Source organism: Nicotiana tabacum, chromosome 23 (genome assembly GCF_000715075.1).
Source record: "Nicotiana tabacum cultivar K326 chromosome 23, ASM71507v2, whole genome shotgun sequence".
Taxonomy (NCBI): domain Eukaryota; kingdom Viridiplantae; phylum Streptophyta; class Magnoliopsida; order Solanales; family Solanaceae; genus Nicotiana; species Nicotiana tabacum.
Window position 1 is genome coordinate 120,664,733 of NC_134102.1, and position 22,504 is coordinate 120,687,236.

A 22,504-nucleotide genomic window follows, 5' to 3' on the forward strand; every position below is an offset into this window, starting at 1 on the left:
GTCCTACTATTTTCTTTCATTAAGACAGTTGTATTTCTTTCGCACTAATACTTGTAGTAAATTCTAGAATGCTCGTGAATTGTGACTCCAGATCCAGGTGGTAGTAATTAATACAGTTTTATGATATTCCGCACTTATTATATTTTATCTTAGTTAATTATTGTTATTTACTGAATGGAAATAAGGAATTGGTTTAACAATTTTTCTAACGTTGGCTTGCCTAGCTAGTGAAATGATAGGCGCCATCACGGTCCCGTCGGTGGGAAATTTTGGGTCGTGACAGTTGGTATCAGAGCCCTAGGTTGCTTAGGTCTCACGATTCACGAGCAAGCTTAGTAGAGTCTGGAGGATCGGCACTGAGTCGTCTATGCTTATCTTCCAGAGGCTATGAAGTTTAGGAACAAGTTTCACTTCTATTCTTCTCTGTCGTGCAATTTTGCTTTCTCAATACTGATTGAACTCTTCTACTCTTATTCTCTCGCAGATGGTGAGAACACGTACCGCTTCCTCAGCTGAGAAGCAGCCAGAGCCTCCAGTGGCAGCTCCTACGCGGGGCAGAGATCGAGGTCGAGGCCGTGCCAGAGGCCGAGGTAGGGGCAGGGCTCAGCCTAGAGCCCGAGCAGCAGCCCCAGCAGTGGAGCCTCAAATAGAGCTTGAGGAGGAGGTTCCAGCCCAGACTGTTCCTGCCAGACCAGCTCAGGTTCCGGAGGGGTTCATTGCTACCCTAGTACTTCAGGACGCTTTGGTCCGTTTGGTGGGCCTTATGGAGAGTGTGGTCCAGACTGGCGCATTTCCCATGGCACCAACAGTCTCTCAGGCTGGAAGAGGAGCCCAAACTCCCACCACTCCCGCTACGGAGCAGATAGCTCCCCAGTATCAAGCTCCAACAGCTCAGCCAGTCGGATTAGTTCAGCTGGTTATTGCGGCACAGGTCGGAGATGGGCCAGCTATGTCTTCCGAGGCTTTATGGAGATTTGAAAGGTTTATCAAGCTCTTTCCTGTTCACTTCAGTGGTGCTCCTTCAGAGGATCCCTGGGAGTATCTTGACAGCTGTCACGAGGTTCTACGGAACATGGGTATAGTAGAGACCAATGGGGTCGATTTTGCTGCATTTCAGATGACTGGTTCTGCCAAGAAATGGTGGAGAGATTACTTGTTAACCAGACTAGCTGGGTCGTCTGCTCTTACTTGGGACTAGTTCTCTCAGCTCTTCATAGAGAAGTTTCTGCCTATCACATTGAGAGAGGAGCGTCGTCGTCAGTTTGAGCGTCTCCAGTATGGCAGTATGACTGTTACTCAATATGAGACTCGTTTTGTAGATTTGGCCTGTCATGCTATTCTTCTGCTTCCCACCAAGAGATAGAGAGGATGAGGAGGTTTATTGATGGACTTGCTCAGCCTATCAGATTGCAGATGGCTAAGGAGACTGGGAGTGAGATTTCTTTTCAGGCGGCTGCTAATATCTCCAGATGAGTCGAATTGGTTCTTACTCAGGAGAGGTCAGGGGTTTGACAAGAGACCTCGTCATTCCGGTGAATTCAGCGGTGCCTCACCTAGAGGCAGGAGTACTTTTGGTAGAGGCCATCCTCCCAGGCCATTTCATTCAGCGCTCCAGGCATCCCATGGTGCCTCAGGTGGTCGTGGACCTCAGATGCATTATCCCAACCAGCTAGCATACAGTGCACCACCAGCTCCTATTAGTGCACCTCCACTCCATAGTCATCAGGGTGGTTATTCAGGTCGAGAGGGTCAGTTTCAGTGTCAGCAGTCACAACAGCCGAAGTTATGTTATACTTGTGGCGATCCGAGGAACATTGCTAGATTTTGCCCTCGGGCAACGGGCAGCTCACAGCATCAGAGTTCTCGTGCCATGGTTCCGGCACCAGTTGCTGCACCACCTACTTAGCCAGCCAGAGGCAGATGTCAGGCAGCTAGAGGTAGAGGCCAGAATGTTAGATGTAGAGGTCAGGCCATTAGAGGTGGAGACCAGCCAGTTATAGGCCGTCCCGAGGATGTAGTTCAGGGTGGTGTTATGCTTTTCCAGTAAGGCCTGAGGCTGAGTCATCTGACGTTGTTATCACAGGTACTGTTTCAGTTTGCAGTAGAGATGCTTCAGTTCTATTTTATCCGGGATCTACTTACTCCTATGTGTCATCCTATTTTGCTTCCTATTTGGTTGTGCCCCGTGATTCTTTGAGTGCTCCGGTGTATGTGTCCATACCAGTGGGAGATGCTATTGGTGTAGATCATATTTATCGTTCATGTGTGGTCACCCTTGGGAGTCTTGAGACTCGCGTAGATCTTCTACTTCTCGACATGGTTGATTTTGATATCATACTGGGTATGGATTGGCTGTCACCTTATCATGCTATACTAGATTGTCACGCCAAGACGGTGACCTTAGCCTTGCGGGGGTTGCCTCGATTAGAGTGGAGAGGGAATCTTGGCCATTCTGCCAGCAAGGTTATCTCTTATGTGAAGGCTCGGCAAAAGGTCAAGAAGGGGTGTCTAGCTTATTTGGATTATGTCTGGGATTCTAGTGTGGAGGTTCCTTCCATAGATTCGGTATCGGTTGTTCATGAGTTTCCAGAGGTGTTTCTTGCAGACCTGCCGGGGATGCCACTCGACAGGGATATTGATTTCTGCATTGATTTGGCTCCGAGCACTCGGCCTATTTCCATTCCGCCATATCGCATGGCCCTACTAGAGTTGAAAGAATTGAAGGAGCAGTTGCAAGATTTGCTTGATAAGGGCTTCATTAGACCTAGTGTCTCGCCCTGGGGTGTACCTGTGTTGTTTGTGAAGAAGAAAGACGGATCGATGAGGATGTGTATAGATTATCGGCAGTTGAACAAAGTCACCATCAAGAACAAGTATCCATTGTCGAGGATTGATGATTTATTTGATCAGCTTCAGGGTGCCAAGGTGTTTTCAAAGATTAATTTGAGATCTGGCTACCATCAGCTGAGGATTAGGGCATCCGATGTTCCTAAGACAGCTTTTCGGACTCGGTATGGGCATTATGAGTTTCTACTGATGTCATTTGGGCTGACAAATGCCCCAGCAACATTCATGGATTTGATGAACCGGGTGTTCAAACCCTACTTGTATTCCTTTGTGGTTGTGTTTATTGATGATATCTTGATCTACTCCCATAGTCGAGAGGAGCATGAGCAGCACCTTCGGATCGTCCTTCATACTCTGAAAGACAACCAGTTATATGCTAAGTTCTCAAAATGCGAGTTTTGGTTGAGTTCAGTTGCTTTCTTGGGTCACGTTGTATCAGAAGAGGGTATTCAGGTGGATCCTAAGAAGATTGAGGTAGTCCAGAACTGACCTAGACCCACATCAGCTACAGAGATCCGTAGTTTCCTGGGTTTGGCGGGCTATTACCGTCGATTTGTGAAGGGGTTTTCATCCATAGCAGCCCCATTGACTAGATTGACCCAGAAGGGTGCCCCGTTCAGGTGGTCAGACGAGTGTGAAGCGAGCTTTCAGAAGCTCAAGACTGCTTTGACTACGGCACCAGTATTGGTGTTACCCACAGGTTCAGGATCTTATACAGTATACTCTGACGCATCTCGTATTGGTCTGGGTGCGGTATTGATGCAGGGTGGCAATGTTATTGCATATGCTTCGCGGAAGCTGAAGGTTCACGAGAAGAATTATCCTGTTCATGATCTAGAGCTGGCAGTCATTGTTCACGCGCTGAAGATTTGGAGGCACTATCTTTACGGCGTGCATGTGAGGTATTCACTGATCATCGGAGCTTGCAGTATTTGTTCAAGCAGAAGGAACTCAATTTGAGGCAGAGGAGGTGGCTGGAGCTATTGAAAGACTATGATATCATCATATTGTATCATCCTGGGAAGGCCAACATGGTGGCCGACGCTTTGAGTAGAAAGTTAGTAAGTATGGGTAGCCTTGCATATATTCCAGTTGGTGAGAGATCACTTGCATTGGATGTTCAGGCCTTGGCCAACCAGTTCGTGAGGTTAGATGTTTCTGAGCCCAGCCGTGTTCTAGCTTGTACAGTCGCTCGGTTTTTTTTTTTAATGTATCAGAGATCGGCAGGATGACGATCCGCATTTACTTGTCCTTAGAGACATAGTGCGGTACGGTGGTGCCAAGCAGGTTACTGTTGGAGATGACGGAGTTTTGAGGAAGTAGGGTCGAATTTTTGTGCCTAATATGGATGGACTTCGTGAGTTGATCCTTGAAGAGTCCCACAGTTCCCGGTATTCTATTCATCCGAGCACCACCAAGATGTATCAGGACTTGAGGCAGCATTATTAGTGGAGGCGAATGAAGAAGGACATAGTTGCCTATGTAGCTCAGTGCCTAAATTGCCAGTAGGTAAAGTGTGAGCATCAGAAACCTGGTGGTTTACTTCAGATGTTAGAAATTCTTGAGTGGAAATGGGAGCGTATCACTATGGATTTTGTTGTTGGACTCCCATGGACTCAGATGAAGTTTGATGCAGTTTGGGGCATTTTATTCTTGTGGCAGTTACCTATTCCTTAGAGCGGTTGGCAGAGATTTACATTCATGAGATCGTTCGTCTTCACGGTGTGCCCGTGTCTATCATACCCAATTCAGCGTGAGTTGGGTATGCAGGTTGAGTTGAGCACATTATTTCATCCTCAGACGGACGGACAGCCCGAGCGTACCATTTAGATCTTGGAGGATGTGCTCCGCGCTTGTGTTATAGACTTCGGTGGATCGTGGGATCAGTTCTTGCCCCTTGCAGAGTTCACCTACAACAACAGCTACCAGTCGAGCATTTAGATGGCTCCCTATGAGGCATTATATGGTAGGCGGTGTCGGTCGCCAGTTGGGTTGTTCGAGCCGGGAGAGGCTCGGTTGTTGGGCACAGACTTAGTACAAGATGCCTTCGATAAGGTCAAGATTATTCAGGATCGACTTCGCACAGCTCAGTCCAGGCAGAAGAGTTATGCTGATTGTAGAGTTCGTGATGTTGCATTCATGGTCGGAGAGAGAGTGTTACTTCGGGTATCACCCATGAAGGGTGTAATGAGGTTCAGAAAGAAGGGCAAGTTGAGCCCTAGGTATATCGGACCTTTTGAGATTCTGGAAAGAGTAGTAGAGGTGGCTTACAGGCTTGCGTTGCCACCTAGTTTGGCAGTTGTTCATCCGGTATTCCATGTGTCCATGCTTCGAAAGTATCACGGCGATCCGTCCCATGTGTTAGATTTCAGCTCTGTCCAGTTAGATAAGGATTTGACTTACGAGGAGGAGCTGGTGGCAATTCTAGCCCGGCAAGTTCGCTAGTTGAGATCAAAGAGTTACCCTTCAGTTCGAGTGCAGTGGAGAGGTCAGCCTATTGAGGCAGCTACTTGGGAGTCTGAGTCTGATATGTGGAGTAGATATCCCCACCTTTTCACCAGCCCAGGTACTTTTCTATGTCCGTTCGAGGACGAACGATTGTTTTAGAGGTGGAGAATGTGATGACCCAAAAGGTCATCTTATGTTTTAGAGCTCGAATCTGCGCTCTTAAGCCTTAAAAATCTCATTTTTACCCTCCTCGATTTGCGTGCGCAGTCCGAGCAGGTTTCCGAAAAGCTTTTATGTTGAAAATTGATGAAAATAAGAATTTATGCCTTAAAAGTTAATTTTAGTTGACTTCGGTCAACATTTTTGGTAAACTGGACCGGATTCGTATTTTGACGGTTCCGGTGGGTCCGTATCGTATTATTGGACCTGGGCGTATGCCCTGAATCGAATTTAGAGGTCCCTAGCTCAAGTTATGAATTTTTGACAAAAATTAGAAGTTTGAAAATTATGATATTTAAGACTTGTCTGTGAAATTTGGTGAGAAACGGAGTTTATTTGACGTGATTTGGACGTCCAGTTGAGAAAATAGAAATTTTAAAGTGTTGTTGAGAATTTCATTTGATTTGGTGCTAAATTCGTAGTTCTATATGTTATTTTGGCGATTTGATCGTGCGAGTAAGTTCGTATGATGTTTCTAGACTTGTGTGCATGTTTGGTTTGGAGCCCTGAGGGATCGGGTGAGTTTCGGATAGGCCACGGGATGTTTTGGACTTTGTAAATCTGGTATTTTGCTGCAGCAGATGTTCTGGCATGTCCTTCTTCGCGTTCGCGAAGGCGAAGAGTAAACTGGGCAGCTGAAGATTTCTTCTTCGCGAACGCGAAGCGAAGGGGGCGTTACCCTTCGCGAACACGACAAGCCCATCGCGAACGCGTAGTGTTAGGCATTGGGGAGGGGGAGTCAGTCGTTCCTTCATCTCGAACGCGAGCAATGCCTCGCGAACGCGAAGGCCAGGGGGGAGTAACCATCGCAAATGCGAGTTGGGTCTCGCGAATGCATAGGTTTGGCAGCCAGTATCATTCGCGAACACGACAGTGCTCTCGCGAACACGATGAACACTGTCGCCTAGCACTTAACAGAATCCAAAAAAGGGATTAACCTCTTTCTCTGCAGCAAAGCGGTCCATACCTTCTTTAACTTCAAGGACACTGCCTCCTCACAGAGTTTCTCGATCATCTCAATTTTTTGCTGCAGCTGTGAGACCGAAAAATTAGCCATCATTCCGGTATTGAGCCCATAGGATTTTAAAAATATCATTACCTGCTCAGACAGATCGGTTTGATCTTGGTGAACCTTAGCCAACTCAGCTCGGAGATCTTTGATTTCCTCTCCCCTTTGCCCTAAGAGAAGTTTAAGGGAGTTCTTCTCCTCCGAGACCTGTTGAAGATCGGCCTCGAACCGATGTAGCTCAGCTCGAGATCGAGAACATGCTTCTCGATGGACCGCCACGGCCTGCAAAGAAATAAGAAAAGAATTTAGGAAAGAATAGCGAAACATAAAAAGAAATATCGACAAAGAGAGTTAAGAGCTTACCCGATTTAGAGCTAGCTGCACTTCACAGAGAAGGCCCGACACATCACTAGGTCCAGCAGCGTCCTCGACCCCAGTAAACAGATCACGGAAAGGGTCCTCCCCTTCATGAGACCGGCTCATCTCGAGGGTCCCCAAAGTTTGGGCTTCCCGAATAGCCCCTTCGGAAAAGGTAGGGAGAGTGGGCAAACCTACGATTACAATTGCCCCAAGTGACTCGCTTGGAGCGTTCTCCTCAGTTCGGAGAGCTTCAGGACCGGCCCCTTCCGATGTACCCACCGTTTGTCGACTTCGGTAGGAATCATCCTCGATCTCTAATGATGCGGGGACTTTGCCCGAGCCTTCCTCCGATATCTCCTCGGTCTGAGGCGGAGCCTTATAAATCACCATCGATTCATCCACCTTTGGGGCATCGGTGCTTTTCTTTATTCGGACCGCCAGCACAGACCCGTCGTTTTTTCTTCTTCTTAGTTTCCATCCCTTAGACGTAGAACTGATTCTACAGTCAAAGGAATGGTACTCTTCTTCGGCTTACGAGCCGTCCTCGTCTTCAATTTTGGATCTTTGGGAGCGGAGGCCCTTTTCCTCTTATTATCCTTCACCGGCTTTGGAACAGAGGCCGAAGCCTCTTCCTCGACGGACAAGGGCCTCAAAATCACATTTTTGCCCACACCTACATACGGGAAAATTTATTGAAGTATATGAAAAGCATCTCGTTCAAACTACCAAAAAAATACGAGAAAGGGGATTACCATGATTTTTGACCTCCCATCGACCCTTTGACAAATCACTCCATGAGCGCTCGGCGTATGTGGAGGTCTAAGCCAGATCTCGTACCCATTTCTTGAGATTGGGAACTGTGCCGAGCATCCAGGGAACCGCTGCATCACGAAAAGGGGATATCGGTGAGAAAAGAAATGAAAGAGCAAAATAGTAGGAGCTAACAGCAGAATTGCACTTACGCTTCATGTTCCACTCCTCGGGAAAAGGCATCTTGTCAGTTGGAATCAGGTCCGAAGTCCTTATTCGAACGAACCTGCCCGTCCAGCCTCGATCCCTGTCCTCGTCTATGCTCGAGAATAAAACCTTGGTATCCCGACATTGAAGTTTTATTAACCCTCATCGAAAAAGGCGAGGACAGTACAATCGGATGAGATGGTCGAGGGTAAAAGGCATCCCCTCGATTTTGTTCACGAAGTATCGGATCAAAATAATGATCCGCCAAAAATAAGGGTAGATCTGGCCTAGGGTTATTTGGTATTGATGGCAGAAGTCAATAATAATGGGGTTGAGGGGACCTAACGTGAAAGGGTAAGTATACACACTTAACAACCCTTTCACGTAAGTGGTGATATCTTCGTCAGAAGATAAGAACACACACCTAAGGAACGCACTCCTCAGGCCGTGGCTCTACCAGTGTTTTGTCGGCGACAGGCTGTGAAGAAGAAGCTTTCCCTTTCTGAGGAATGATTTGTGATATTTTCGCCATTTTTGAATTTAAAGGTCGAGAATAGAAGAAAGTGACAAAGATTTGGTAGTTTTGAAGAAGGATTTTTGCAGAAAGGAATCACAGATCTGCGAATGAACTCAGAATATACGAAAAAGAACTTGGAAAATTTGGAAGATTGAAGATGTAAAAGTGATAAATGGTAAAAGGAAGAGCTATTTATAGATTAAAGCAATGGCGGTTCAATATCAACGGTGGCCGGCTACCGTCTGACATGCATTAAATGCCTTGAAAAACTAAACCGACAGGACAACTATCACGTGCGTCATGATCAAGCCCAATGTGAACATCAGCTCATATCTGATCGAGCCGTTGTGAAATCATGTCGTTTCTCACTACATCCTTCCCGAGAAACAAGGGAACTATCTGTATAAGGTAAAAACCGGTTTGTCCTTCGTACGAATTGGTTTAAATGGTAATACATTGGATCGGAGAAGCGTCTTCATAGTATCAGGTTGAGGTCCGAAATCAGGTCACCAAGCTTCGAGCCCAAGGGACCGATCAATGTCGAACTCGATATCATTATCAAGCTCGAATCCAAGTCGAACTATGATGCAAAGTAAAGTTATCGAGCTTATGAGTCAGAGACCGACCAACATTGACCCCGAATCAATACAAGGATCCGAATCAGAATCGAGCTCGAGTCACGATCGAGAGCTCGAGTCAAGACCGAAAGCTCGAGTCAATATCGAGCTCATAGACAAGAGCCGTTGTAATCTCACTAGAGGAGAGAATCCTCACAGGAATTATGGAAAAGTTAATTTATCATGGGTCCCCCACTATGTATTTTTAATTATATCTAAAGTAAGATCCCTCTACTATAAAGGGGATGATTATTATTTCTGTAAGGACCAAGTTTTTGCTTACATTGTAACTCAAATACCATACACTCCTATATTGAAGGGTTATTCTTTTTGGCTTCATAGATTAATTCATCTTGCTTAGTCCTTAAATTATCTTCTTTCCAACCTTGTGTATTTTTCATTCTTTACAATCCGTATTTGATACTTTCAATTTATCCTGACGATTTGTGTTAAGTTATATCACGTATCTTTAGAATTACGTATAAATTCAACTCTATCCATTTTTCGGGTAAACACTCCGATTACTAAATTAAAAGAAGTGCTAGAAATTTTAAACTCACGACGTTCTTTGTTCATTAGTCCTTTTTTTTTTCCCTTTCTTATCTTGAAACTAGGGCGTTTCATGTTACGTTAACGACAGCCTGTTTCATACAATTACCTATGACATGTTCCTAATTCATTTGTAAATCTAACATATTTCTTTTGTTTTATATAATTATACACATGTTAATGTAATAAAACAGTGAAACATATCCAGTAATTTTATGCAGCTTACTTTTCTTTTTTCAAGCTTACAACGCTTTATGTCACGTCAAAAGATTAATAAACTAATTTACTTTGCATTCCTCTTTTCCGATGTTATCAATAAAATCTTGAGTTCGGTTATTTTTAAGTTAGAATAAGGTTCTGGGTTCGAGTCACGCTAAAGGGAAAGTGAGAAACACTATAGATAAACACTAGCCGATTAGATATGAGCTAATAAATATTTAACTCCTTTTTTCTTTTATTTTCTTTTTCTCTTCATAATCTAATTTCATTTTTTTCTTTTTTTCATTCTTCTTCTTTTTTTATACAATAAGAAAAAATAACTAATATATTAAATATTATTTTTATTTTTTAATATAACTGGTATAATATATAGTTTTTTTAAATCAATTATTAGAATAACTTATACATTATAAATATTTTCTCTTCTCTTTTTTGCTTTCATTTTTTTCATTTTAAATTTCATTTATTATTATTTCAATTCATTTTTTTATTTTCTTTTTTTATCATAATCTAATTCTGCACACATTTTTGGCTCCTTTAGTTTTGTTATTTTTATTTATTTGTTTTTTTATATACTAACTATTAGGAAATAACATAATTCAAATGCTACTAATATATAAAATAATATATTAGTAGCATTTGAATTATGTTATTGTAGTATACTATGTTACCTGCATGCTATATATCATATAAGGTATATGATATCGAGAACTCTGTTAGAAAATTGTAAAAGGACACATTGATTATTTTTTGAAAATTTTAAAAAATGCCAAATTTAACTATATTGTTACATTATACCATATGATATAATAGTATATTGTTGCAGTAAATTATACACTATTAAATTAAATATTATATACCAAAATGGTATATAGTATGTTATTTTGGTATATAGTATAAATTAGTTTTCTTCGCTAGTTCAACTCAATTTCAACCTAAATTTCAAAAATTTACTCCAGAATTTTCACCATTTGACTCAAACTTTAACCACAACCTTCAATCAAATATTTCAAACTAAATATTTTGGTTTAAGAAAAAAAATAAAAACATGAGAAAAGTTGAAAAAGAACTCAAGAAAATTTCAAAAACATTATAGAAAGACCAAATGGTAAGAGTATACCGTTACGTTATATTGTATAATGTAACAGTATACTATTGAAAGAAATGTATACCAAAATGGTATATAGTATATCATTTTGGTATACAGTACAAATTATTCGTCGTCAGTTCAACATAATAAAGTATACACTATTGAATTAAATATTATATACCAAAATGATATATAGTACATTATTTTGGTATATAGTACAAATTAGTCTTTTTCGCTAGTTCAACTCAATTTTAACTTACCTTTAAAAAATCTACTCCATAATTTTCACCAAATTGACTCAAACTTTAGCCACAACCTCCAATAAAATATTTCAAACTAAATATTTTGGTTTAAGAATATTTTTTTTAAAAAAAAACATGAGAACCCTGTTGAAAAGTTGAAAAAGAACTCGATAAAAATTTCAAATAATTCTAAAATGACCAAGTTGTAATAGTATATCGTTACATTATATAGTATACTATAACAATATACTATTGGAAAGAACTATATACCAAAATGGTATATAGTATATCATTTTGGTATACAATACAAATTTTTCTTCGCCGGTTTAACTCGGCTTTAACTCAAATTTAAAAATTTTACTGTAAAATTTCTACAAAATTTACAAATATTTAGCTACAACCTTAAATCCTCTATGATACTAACATGGTATATATCATATACTTATAGGGTATCATAGATGACTGGTTCACATATACTAGCAAGGTATATAAATATACCAACTAGGTATATTACTACTTCTCTATAGAACTCCATCAAACATCTCTTCTAAGAATTATTTTTTTTTTTTGTAAAAAGCATGACAAATTTATTAAAATATTTAAAAAGGATCCAGTTAAATTTTTTGAAAAATTTAAAAATGACCAAATTGAAACAGTATATTATTACATTATATTGTGTGCTATAACAATATATTATTGAAATAAATTATATACTGTTAAATTATATATTATATACCAAAAAAGTATACAATATATCAAAATAATATCTTGTATTTTTTATTCAACAATATACTATTATATTATACTATATACTATAACATTGTATTATCGTAATTAATTATATACCAAAATAGTATACAATATATCCTTTTGGTATACAATATAAACTCGTCCTTTTCGCTAGTTCAACCCAATTTCAACCCAAAATTATAAAATATACTCTAAAATCTCCACCAAATTGATCCAAAATATAATCACAACCTCCAATCAATATTCAAGAACACTCTAATCACAATTGGATCAAAATAACTACAAACTCAACAAATCTAATTAGTGAGTGTCAAGCTTCAAGATACTTCAATGATGGATTTAATTTTCTCACAATAAAATCTTCAAAAATTAGCATTAATATCATGATCTACACATCAAAGAACAATAACCAATAAATTTCAACAACACTCCAAACACGCATGAAAATTCTAATCTTAGTTAGATTGTACATATTATTTTTTGTTTTACTTTTAGGAGATAAAATAAATTATGGAGCGTAAATTAAAAAAAAGGTGGGTGATGGCAGCAAGAAAAAGGTACAATACAAACATCATGCAATTGCTATCTTTTTGTGACTGAAATTCATATTTGAAAATTGTGATTTTTCATGAAGTGAAAGAGGAAAAACGATTTTGAAACTTTTTAAAAGTATTTTATGTTTCTCCTTGAGAAATGAGAATTGATGACATGATGAAAAGGAAAGCTAATTATGTAACGACCCGACTGGTCGTTTTGAGCTCTAACGTGTCATTCGGCGGTTTGTGGCCATGAGCAGTTTCACTTCGGGTATTATGACTTGTAAGAGAATTCTAATTTCGGAAGCCTTAAGTTGGAAAAATTGACTAAAGTGTGATTTTTGAGTAAACGACCTCGGAACTGGGATTTGAAGGTTCCAACAGGTTCGCATGATGATATTAGACTTGGGCGTATGTCCGGATCGGGTTTTGGATGACCCAGGAGTGTTTCAGCGCTTATTGTAGAAGTTGGCATTTTGGAAGAATTTCATAAATTTGGGTTGAAGTGTATTTCAATGTTATCAATGTCCATTTGGGATTTCGAGTCTGGGAATAGCTCTGTATGGTGATTATGGTATTGGGAGCGCGTCCGGAAGTGGATTCGGAGGTCCATAGGTCATTTTGGGGTCATTTGCGGAAGTTAGAAATCTGAAGGTTTATGAGAAGTTTGTCCGGGAGTGAACTTTTTGACATCGGGGTCGGAATCCAATTTTGGGAGTTGGAGTAGGTCTGTAATGTCGAATGTGACTTGTGTGCAAAATTTGAGGTCAATTGGACATGATTTGATGGGTTTCATCATCGAATGTAGAAGTTTGAAGTTCTAAAATTCATTAAGTTTGAATTGGGTGCGATTTATGATTTTGATATTGTTTGATGTGATTTGAGACCTCGAGCAGGTCCGTGTTATGTTATGGGACTAGTTTGTGCGATTTGGACAGGGTCCCAGGGGCCTCGGGTGTGTTTCAGGATAGTTTCGAATCATTTCGGGCTGTTTTAGACTGCTGTTGCTGGTGTCTGGTGTCCTTCTTCGCGAACGCGAAGGAAGTCCCGCATTCGCCTAAAGGAAATTGTGAGGCTGTTGGATTGGCCTTCGCGAACACGAGCAAGTGGACACGAACGCGAGGCAAGAGCTGGGCAAGCCTTCGCGAACACGGCCAAGGCGATACAAACGCGAAGAAGAAAGGGGGATGGGCCTAAGGCCATTTGGCCTACGCGAACGCGTATAAGGGAATGCGAACGCAAAGGGCCTGGGCAGCTGGCCTTCGCGAACGCGATCAGAGTTTCGCGAATGCGAAGTGAGATTTTTGGGCGTGAGGTTGTTGAGCCTCGCGAACGCGATGGATGTGCCGCGTTCGCGAAGAAGGGTCGCATGGGCAGTGAGGTTTTTAAAAGACGTGATTTAGTCATTTTCCTCCATTTTTTATTTAGTTGGGCGATTTTTAGAGCTCTTGAAAGGGAGATTTTCGTCATCTATATCAAGGTAAGTGATTCCCACCTATTGCAAGTTAAATATTTGGATTATATATGGATTTAGACTTAAAAATTTGTGGAAATTTGGGATTTTGAAGAAAAATCTAGAAATTGATATTTTGGATTTTTGACCACGAAATTGGACATGGAATTTGGAATAAAGTATATATTTAAGTTCATGGTGTTATGGGTAAATCTTATCTTCAAATATTTTTGGAATCCGGGCACGTGGGCTCGAGGGTTGCTTTTTCGATTTTTCGAGCGGAGTTGAAAATTGTTATAAATTGATTAATTATGAGTATTAGAGTATATTTTTATTGGGTTGCATCTTATTTGACTAGTTTTGGATTGGCGGTCACCGATTTGAGGTGTTAAGGTGGTGTTGGAGCCGGTTTTGGAACGTCGGAGTGAGGTAAGTCTCCTATCTAACTCTATGAAGGGGGAAAATACCCCCAGGTATTGTATGTTGATGTGTGCTACTTGTTGTGGGGTCTACGTACGCGCGAGGTGACGAGAGCCCGTATGTAGCTACATTCATATTATTGTTCGGGTAGGCTTAGGTTCACATCATGATGTAGCTGCACTATTTGAGAATTTTGTCGCCTATTAAATTCCCCTATATTACATTTCTACTTGAGACTAGACTTGCTGTTGTAGAGACTTCAGGAGTTCATGAATAGTCACCAAATAACTTTACTCCTCTTACGGCATGTTTCCGTGATATATATATATATATATATATACACACACACTTCATTGAAAGGTTTTCGTTAAAGAAATTACAACTCACACGTTTATTCGTGAGTGGGGTCAAGGACCCGTCAAAGCTTCTTATTCTAATGGGATCGGGCCGTTCGCCTCGGCAGGAATTTGTGTATTTCACTCTTATGGGATCGAGCCATTCGACTCGGCAGAATTATGTATTTCACTCTTATGGGATCGGGCCGATCTCCTCGGCATGATTTACGTACCACACTCTCATGGGATCGGGTCGTTCGCCTCTGCAGTTTAATAGATGTATCTATGGTTCGGGCCGTTCGACCCTCGACAGTGCACAGTTTAAATTTTTATGTTGGATCGGGCCGTACGCCTCGATATCTTCTATATCATATCCTCATGGAATCGTGCGTAATCTTTGGCAAGAAGCCAATGTATCTGTGAGTTTTTCCGATTTGAGTTATGACAATCTATCTGATGAAATCCACTATATCTATATATATGCTCCGGTTAAGGAGGGAATTTCTAATTGAGAGCTTGAGTTCTTCATAAAGAGGGGGATTTGTACCGCCTGATTCATACTTGCTTATCTCACTTATTTACTCTGCCTCATATTTACTTACCTCTGTACTGTACTTGATATTATTGGACCACTAGTGAGTGTCGATGTCGACCCCTCGTCACTACTTCTCCGGGGTTAGGCTAGATACTTACTGGGTACACGTTGATTACGTACTCATACTACACTTGCTGCACATTTTTGTGCAGGTACATATGTGACTAGTGGCCTTGTGAGAGCAGAGGCATGTATGCACGCGGGGAATTACGTGAATGGCATTCCATATTATGACTCGCAGCCAACAGAGTCTCCCTCACAGTATTTATATTTTTCCTGTCTAAGTTGTATTTTCGGACATATGTTGTACTTTATTTTTACTTCTTAGTTGATGCTCATACACTGGTGACACCAGTTTTTAGGGTAATTATGGGTTGTTCTATATTAAAATTATTAAAAATATTATTATTTACATTGTAGATTTCATCTTTTACTGTTTAATTGAAGAAAAATATAATTTCTAAAATATTAAGATGAGAACCAACTTAAATAGTTATTGTTGGCTTACCTGACAGTGGTGTCTGGCGCCATCACGACCTTAATGGATTTTGGGTCGTGACAATATGGTATTAGAGCGCTAGATTCACTTAGGTCTCACGAGTCATGAGCGAGTCTAGTAGAGTCTTGCGGATTGGTACAGAGACGTCTGTACTTATCTTCGAGAGGCTACAAGGTTGTTAGGAGCACTTCCCTTCTTGATTCCTCATCGTGCGAATTGATTCTTTTGAAGCTTGTACTTTTATTTCTTTCCTATTCAATCTTATGCGACGTGAAGCTCTTGTTATAGATTGGGAATCGGGAAATTGTCATGGTACTACAGAGGTGGTGCAGGATGTCTCTGCCTACGTGTTTGATTGGGCTATTACTGTCGCCTTGCGGAAGGTCGTCCTGTCATTTCAGCTCAGCATCAGTATTTCCTATGGTTTTGAGATTTGGCATTGATTGTTATGATAATTCGTGCGTTGTTATCGCACCGTGTTTGTGTAATGGTAGGATGCCTATCTATGCGTCGAGGTAGTGAATGAATTGAAGGGAGGTTTTACTAAGTGCATGATTCAGAGGCTAAGTGTTTTATTTCCAGCGGAGGAAAGGCAATCGGACTATGAGTGTTTGGGTTGATGGAGTAACGAGACTTGGTATTTTGAGCGTGGTGGAGATCTCAATTATGATGTGGCGTCATCGCCCTTGTTAAACGCATTAAGGTTCGTCGGTGTTATGGTTTTCTTCAATTTGCCTTTGGGGCAGGGTATTGTGGAATAGTGCCGGGGAAGCGGCTGTTAGAGATCGCGGTGTGCAGTGGTTCACGATCGAATCGGTGTTCCTAGTGTTGATGGTTCGAGAAGGATGATCTTCAGAGAGGCTTTAAAGTTGGTAGCAATCTATTGGTTCAAATGTTATAGAGACGGATTTTGATTCAAGGCAACAACTGGGCAGTGGAGGATGAGGAAGGACATGTGCAAGGTGTCTTGTGGTGGGTAAATTTCTGGGAGGCCAAGTATGAGAAGCGGAAGTCGAGTAGTTGCTTAAAGGAGAAGGTTTGACCAAAGTGGGAGAGTGGCAGAGTATCATATGGGTTCTGTTGTAGGATAGCTATACGTCATGGGGAAAGTTTAGAGTGATTTGGGATTTATGGTGGACAGTGACTGGGCCTACAGACTAATTTGAAATATTGGCTGCTATACTGAGGAAGGTTGGATACGACAGAAAGGAGTTGCTTGATATGAAGAGGGATGCAACATGACTTTGAATTTGAAATGTATTATCACATCCTTAGTTGATGTCATTGGGGAGTGAACAAACTTGTACAGCTGGTGAATGAGCACTGGATCAGGATGGTTTACTGATTTTGTGGTGTTGACGGAGCTTCTACGAAAAATTCTACTGGCTATCCAGTAACAAGTGGAATATGTGAATGTTGCTAGTGATTCAGAATGTTCACGAAATGTTTAACAGGAGGATTTCGAGAAATTTGGCAGGTCGATTGTGCGGGCTCATGACTATGAGGAAGGAGAAATAATGGTGGGTTCCGGGGTTATGTAATTGTAGCTTTAAGCTAAGTGGGAGAACCCCACCGTCTACAATTGGATTGCATGGTTGCCTACTTGTGAGGTTTCTGGTTATCAACATATTGGTGGGTTATTACGACTAAGGAAAGAAAATACCAGTGGTAATTTGAGCAAAGGATTGGAGGAATGTGTGTAATACTTGGGCCTTATCGGTTCATGTTCAGTTTTGAGAAGACTCAGAGTTTCTGCTTCTGGTGGAAGTAATTACAAGGGGAAAGAATTCAGTTGGGTGCTTCTTTGATAGGATGTTCACGTGCTGGCAGAGCGCTAGAGTTTAGCTTATACTCGGGACCAAGACAGAGTGGGTGACTCTCAACAGTGGTCCTGGTGGGTTCAAGAATTTGAGTACAGTGCCTAAGGAATTGGAATGTTATATGTTATCATTGGGTATGTGGTGAAATATTGGAGGAAGGGAATAAGTAGCTCCAGATTCACGAAAAGTCTTGCAGAACGGGTATACCAGTTGGCTAAGCTATTGAGCGCTTAAGGAGAAAATGAGACGGTTCATGGGTATTGAGATGATGTGGTCTCGTGAATTGGGTCACTCAGGATGAGTGTTGTTGGGTTTCGTTACGTTAATCAATGGACCTATTATTGTTTTTAAGGCAAGTTGAGAATAAATTGGAAGTTGAGGATCTAGGTTACAGTTGATGTCGACAAGAGTGTCAAGAGCTCAGATGAGCATGGAAGAATTCATATGTTTAGAGTAAGCTGGTATTGTCTTTAGCGTCACTTGAGATCGATGTCATGTGGAAGAGGCTTGGTGTATTGACTTGTAGATTTTTGACTCACTCTACAGAATTAGAACGTCTGGTGGTATAGATGTGCAGACCTTGCTACCTGAGCGGAATGGTCGTGGGAGCACGCCCCACGAGGAGATTTGTATAAGTGTGACATGTCAGTCACTTGATTGTTAAAGATTGAGACCGAATGTGGAGGTCATGGTAATAATGCAAGTGCGAGAGTTTATGCCTAAGAGGCATTATATTCCTTGGGGTGTGGACCATGTGAGTTCATTTTGGATTTGACGGTTGTTCTTATGAGTCGTGAATAGGTCATTGTGGGTCCTTGATGGGTTATTAGCCCAGTGCGGTACGATCAGAATCAGCTTGAGGTCCGTGGATGGATCTAAATGTGAATATGGGCTCTATATCAGGCCGGATGTGTTCATTCAGCATAACGTTATTTTCGGAGGGGTCTTCGGTCCTTGGATGATATTTTTGTTGTCGGCCCTTCCGTGTATTCTATATTATGCCAGGTGGGTTGTGGGGTGGTTTGATTATTCGCACTTGTATTGAGATCCCGTGTAATTGGTGGTGTTGTGAGAGCAGGATGGCTCTCGAGATACAGGTCATTTATTGAATCGTAGTTGTGCTTGATTTTCGTAGCGTATGGCGCTATCCATCTCCCCAGGATTTGTATTATGCACTCCGTGTGTTTGTGGTTGATATTCGAGTATTTCGTAGTTATGAGCATTTTAGCTCGATAAGTATTTTCTTATAGATTATTATGTGTGGATCGGGTGGCACGCCGCCACGGGTATTATGGTTGGATCGGGTTGCACGCCGCAACGGTATCATGGTTGGATCGGGTTGCATGCCGCAATAGTATGATGTTGAGTATAGTATCCCATATCTTCTATTGTGTGTTTTGCTTCTCATTTTTTTGAGGAAGGTCCATAATATCTTTTCGGTTGTTTAAATTAGTTACGTGGGTTGAGATATTCTTTCCAGAGTTCGTTTCCTTATGTATCACATTCGAGTTTATAGCTTGTTGGCATATTGTGGCATCATATGAGACTTTTGGCAACGTCGGAGGTGGCTTATTTCCCGAGTAGCTTGTACTGGGTAAGACGAGATTATTGGACCTGGAATCAGTGCGATCAGGTTTATATGAGGCACATTAAAGAGTAAATATCGATATTCAGTCCAGAATGAGGTAAGGGTTCTTGTCGGGAGGAGAGACTCCATGAGTTGTGATTCGGCAGGTAGTTATGAGTTTCAACACATCCTTTCTGTCGTGGCAGTGTTGCGAGGGCTGGGACGAGACTTATATGCTTTATGAGGTACGTTGCGGAATCAGATTCGTGGAATTTCGGCTATTGTTGTTAGGGGATGTCATTATGGACATGTGAATAATGTGGTGCATGGTGTGAATTCGGTAAGAGTATACAATCATGTATGGGTACATCGTGTAGTGATGGGTATGGTGTTCGTATGTTGGAAGTAGACATGGTAAAGAATTTCAGATATTGGAATTTGGCTCTAAGGCTTATTTGACTAGATAAAAGAGAGGATTTCCAGGTTTGCTCGAGCGTATGAGCTCAATGGGGTCATGGAGGCACGGGTAGGTGCACAAGGTGTTAAACAGTGATTTCAAACAACTCCAGAGTAGTTCTTAGCATGTTTGAGGACGAATGTATGTTTAAGTGGGAGAGAATGTAATGACCCGGCTGGTCGTTTTGAGATCTAACGCGTCGTTCGGTTGTTTGAGGCCATGAGTAGCTTCACTTCGGGTATTATGACTTGTACGCGTGGTCAGAATTAAATTTTGGGAAGTTCAGAGTTGATATAGAAAGAGAATTCTAATTTCGGAAGCCTTAAATTGGAGGAATTGACTAAAGTATAATTTTTGAGTAAACGACCTAGGAACTGGGATTTTAAGGTTCCAACAGGTTCGTATGATGATATTGGACTTGGGCGTATGTCCGGATCGGGTTTTGGATGACCCGAGAGCGTTTCAGCGGCTATTGTAGAAGTTGGCATTTTGGAAGAATTTCATAAATTTGGGTTGAAGTGTATTTCAATGTTATCGATGTCTGTTTGGGATTTTGAGTATGGGAATAACTCCGTATGGTGATTCTGGTATTGGGAGCGCGTCTGGAAGTGGATTCGGAGGTCCGTAAGCCATTTTGGGGTCATTTGACGGAAGTTAGAAATCTGAAGGTTTATGAGAAGTTTGACCAGGAGTGGACTTTTTGATATCGGGGTCGGAATCTGATTTCGGGAGTTGGAGTAGGTCTGTAATGTTGACTGTAACTTGTGTGCAAAATTTGAGGTCAATCGGACGTGATTTGATAGTTTTCGGCATCGAATGTAGAAGTTTGAAGTTCTAAAGTTCATTAAGTTTGAATTAGGGTGCGATTCTTGATTTTGATATTATTTGATGTGATTTGAGACCTCGAGCAGGTCCGTGTTATGTTATGGGACTGGTTTGTGCGATTTGGACAGGGTCGCGGGTGCCTCGGGTGTGTTTCGGGATGGTTTCGAATCATTTCGGGTTGTTTTGGATTGTTGTTGCTGGTGTCCTTCTTCGCGAACGTGAAGGAAGTCCCGCGTTCGCGTAGAGGAAATTGTGAGGCTGCTGGGTTACCCTTCGCGAACGCAAGCAAGTGGACGCGAACGCGAGGCAAGAGCTGGGCAACCTTCGCGAAGAAAGGGTCGCCTGGGCAGTGAGATTTTTAAAAGACGGGATTTGGCCATTTTCCTCCATTTTGTCATTTGGTTGAGCGATTTTGGAGCTCTTGGAAGGGAGATTTTCGTCATCTATGTCAAGATAAGTGATTCCCACCTATTGCAAGTTAAATACTTGGATTATATATGGATTTAGACTTGAAAATTTGTGGAAATTTGGAATTTTGAAGAAAAACCTAGAAATTAGTATTTTTGGATTTTGACCACGAAATTGGACATGAAATTTGGAATAAATTATATATTTGAGTTCGTGGTGTTATGAGTAAAGTTTATCTTCGAAAATTTTCGGAATCCGAACACGTGGGACCGAGGGTTGCTTTGTCGATTTTTCGAGCGGAGTTGACAATTGTTATAAATTGATTAATTATGAGTATTAGAGTATATTTTGATTGGGTTGCATCTTATTTGACTAGTTTTGGATCAGCGGTCACCGGTTTGAGGTGTTAGGGCGGTGTTGGAGCCAGATTTGGAATGTCAGAGTGAGGTAAGTCTCATGTCTAACTCTGTGAGGAGAAAATACTCCTAGGTGTTGTATGTTGATGGGTGCTAGCATTTTCTCGCCTATTAAATTCCTATGTTTTACATTCCTACTTGAGAATAGACTTACTATTGTAGAGACTTCACGAGTTCACGATTAGTCACCGAATAACTTTACTCCTCCTACGGCATGTTTCCGTGATATATATATATATATATATATATATATATATATATATATATATATATATATATCTCATTGTAAGGTTTTTATTAAAGAAATTACAACTCGCACGTTTATTCGCGAGTGGGGTCAAGGACCCGTCAAAACTTCTTATTCTAGTGGGATCGGGCCGTTCGCCTCGGCAGGATTATGTATTTCACTCTTATGGGATCGGGCCATTCGCCTCGGCAGGATTATGTATTTCACTCTTATGGGATCGGGCCGATTGTCTGGGCAGGATTTATGTACCACACTCTCATGAGAGCGGGTTGTTCGCCTCAGTAGTTTAATAGATGTATCTATGGTTCGGGCCGTTCGACCCTCGGCAGTGCACTTTTTAAATTTTTATGTTGGATCGGGCCGTACGCCTCGGCATTTCCTATATCATATCCTCATGGAATCGTGCGTAATCTTTGGCAAGAAGCTAGTGTAATCTGTGAGTTTTCCTGATTTGAGTTATGACAATCTATCTGATGAGATCCACTATATCTATATATATATATGCTCCGGTAAAGGAGGAAATTTCTAGTGGAGAGCTTGTGTTCTTCGTAAAGAGGGGGATTTGTACCACCTGATTCATACTTGTTTATCTCACTTATTTACTCTGCCTCATATTTACTTACCTCTTTACTATACTTGATATTATTGGACCACTAGTGAATGTCGATGTTGACCCCTCGTCGCAACTTCTCCGGGGTTAGGCTAGATACTTACTGGGTACACGTTGATTACGTACTCATACTACACTTGCTGCACATTTTTGTGTAGGTACATATGTGACTAGTGGCCTTGTGAGAGCAGAGGCGTGTATGCACGCGAGGACTTACGTGAGTTGCATTCCATATTACGACCCGCAGCCAACAGAGTCTCCCTCAGAGTATTTATATTTTTTCTGTCTAAGTTGTAATCCAGACATATGTTGTACTTTATATTTACTTCTTAGTTGATGCTCATATACTTGTGACACCAGGTTTTGGGGTGATTATGGGTTGTTCTGTATTGAAATTATTAAAAATATTATTATTTACACTGTACATTCCATCTTTTACTGTTTAATTGAAGAAAAATATGATTTCTAAAATATTAAGATGAGAACCAAATT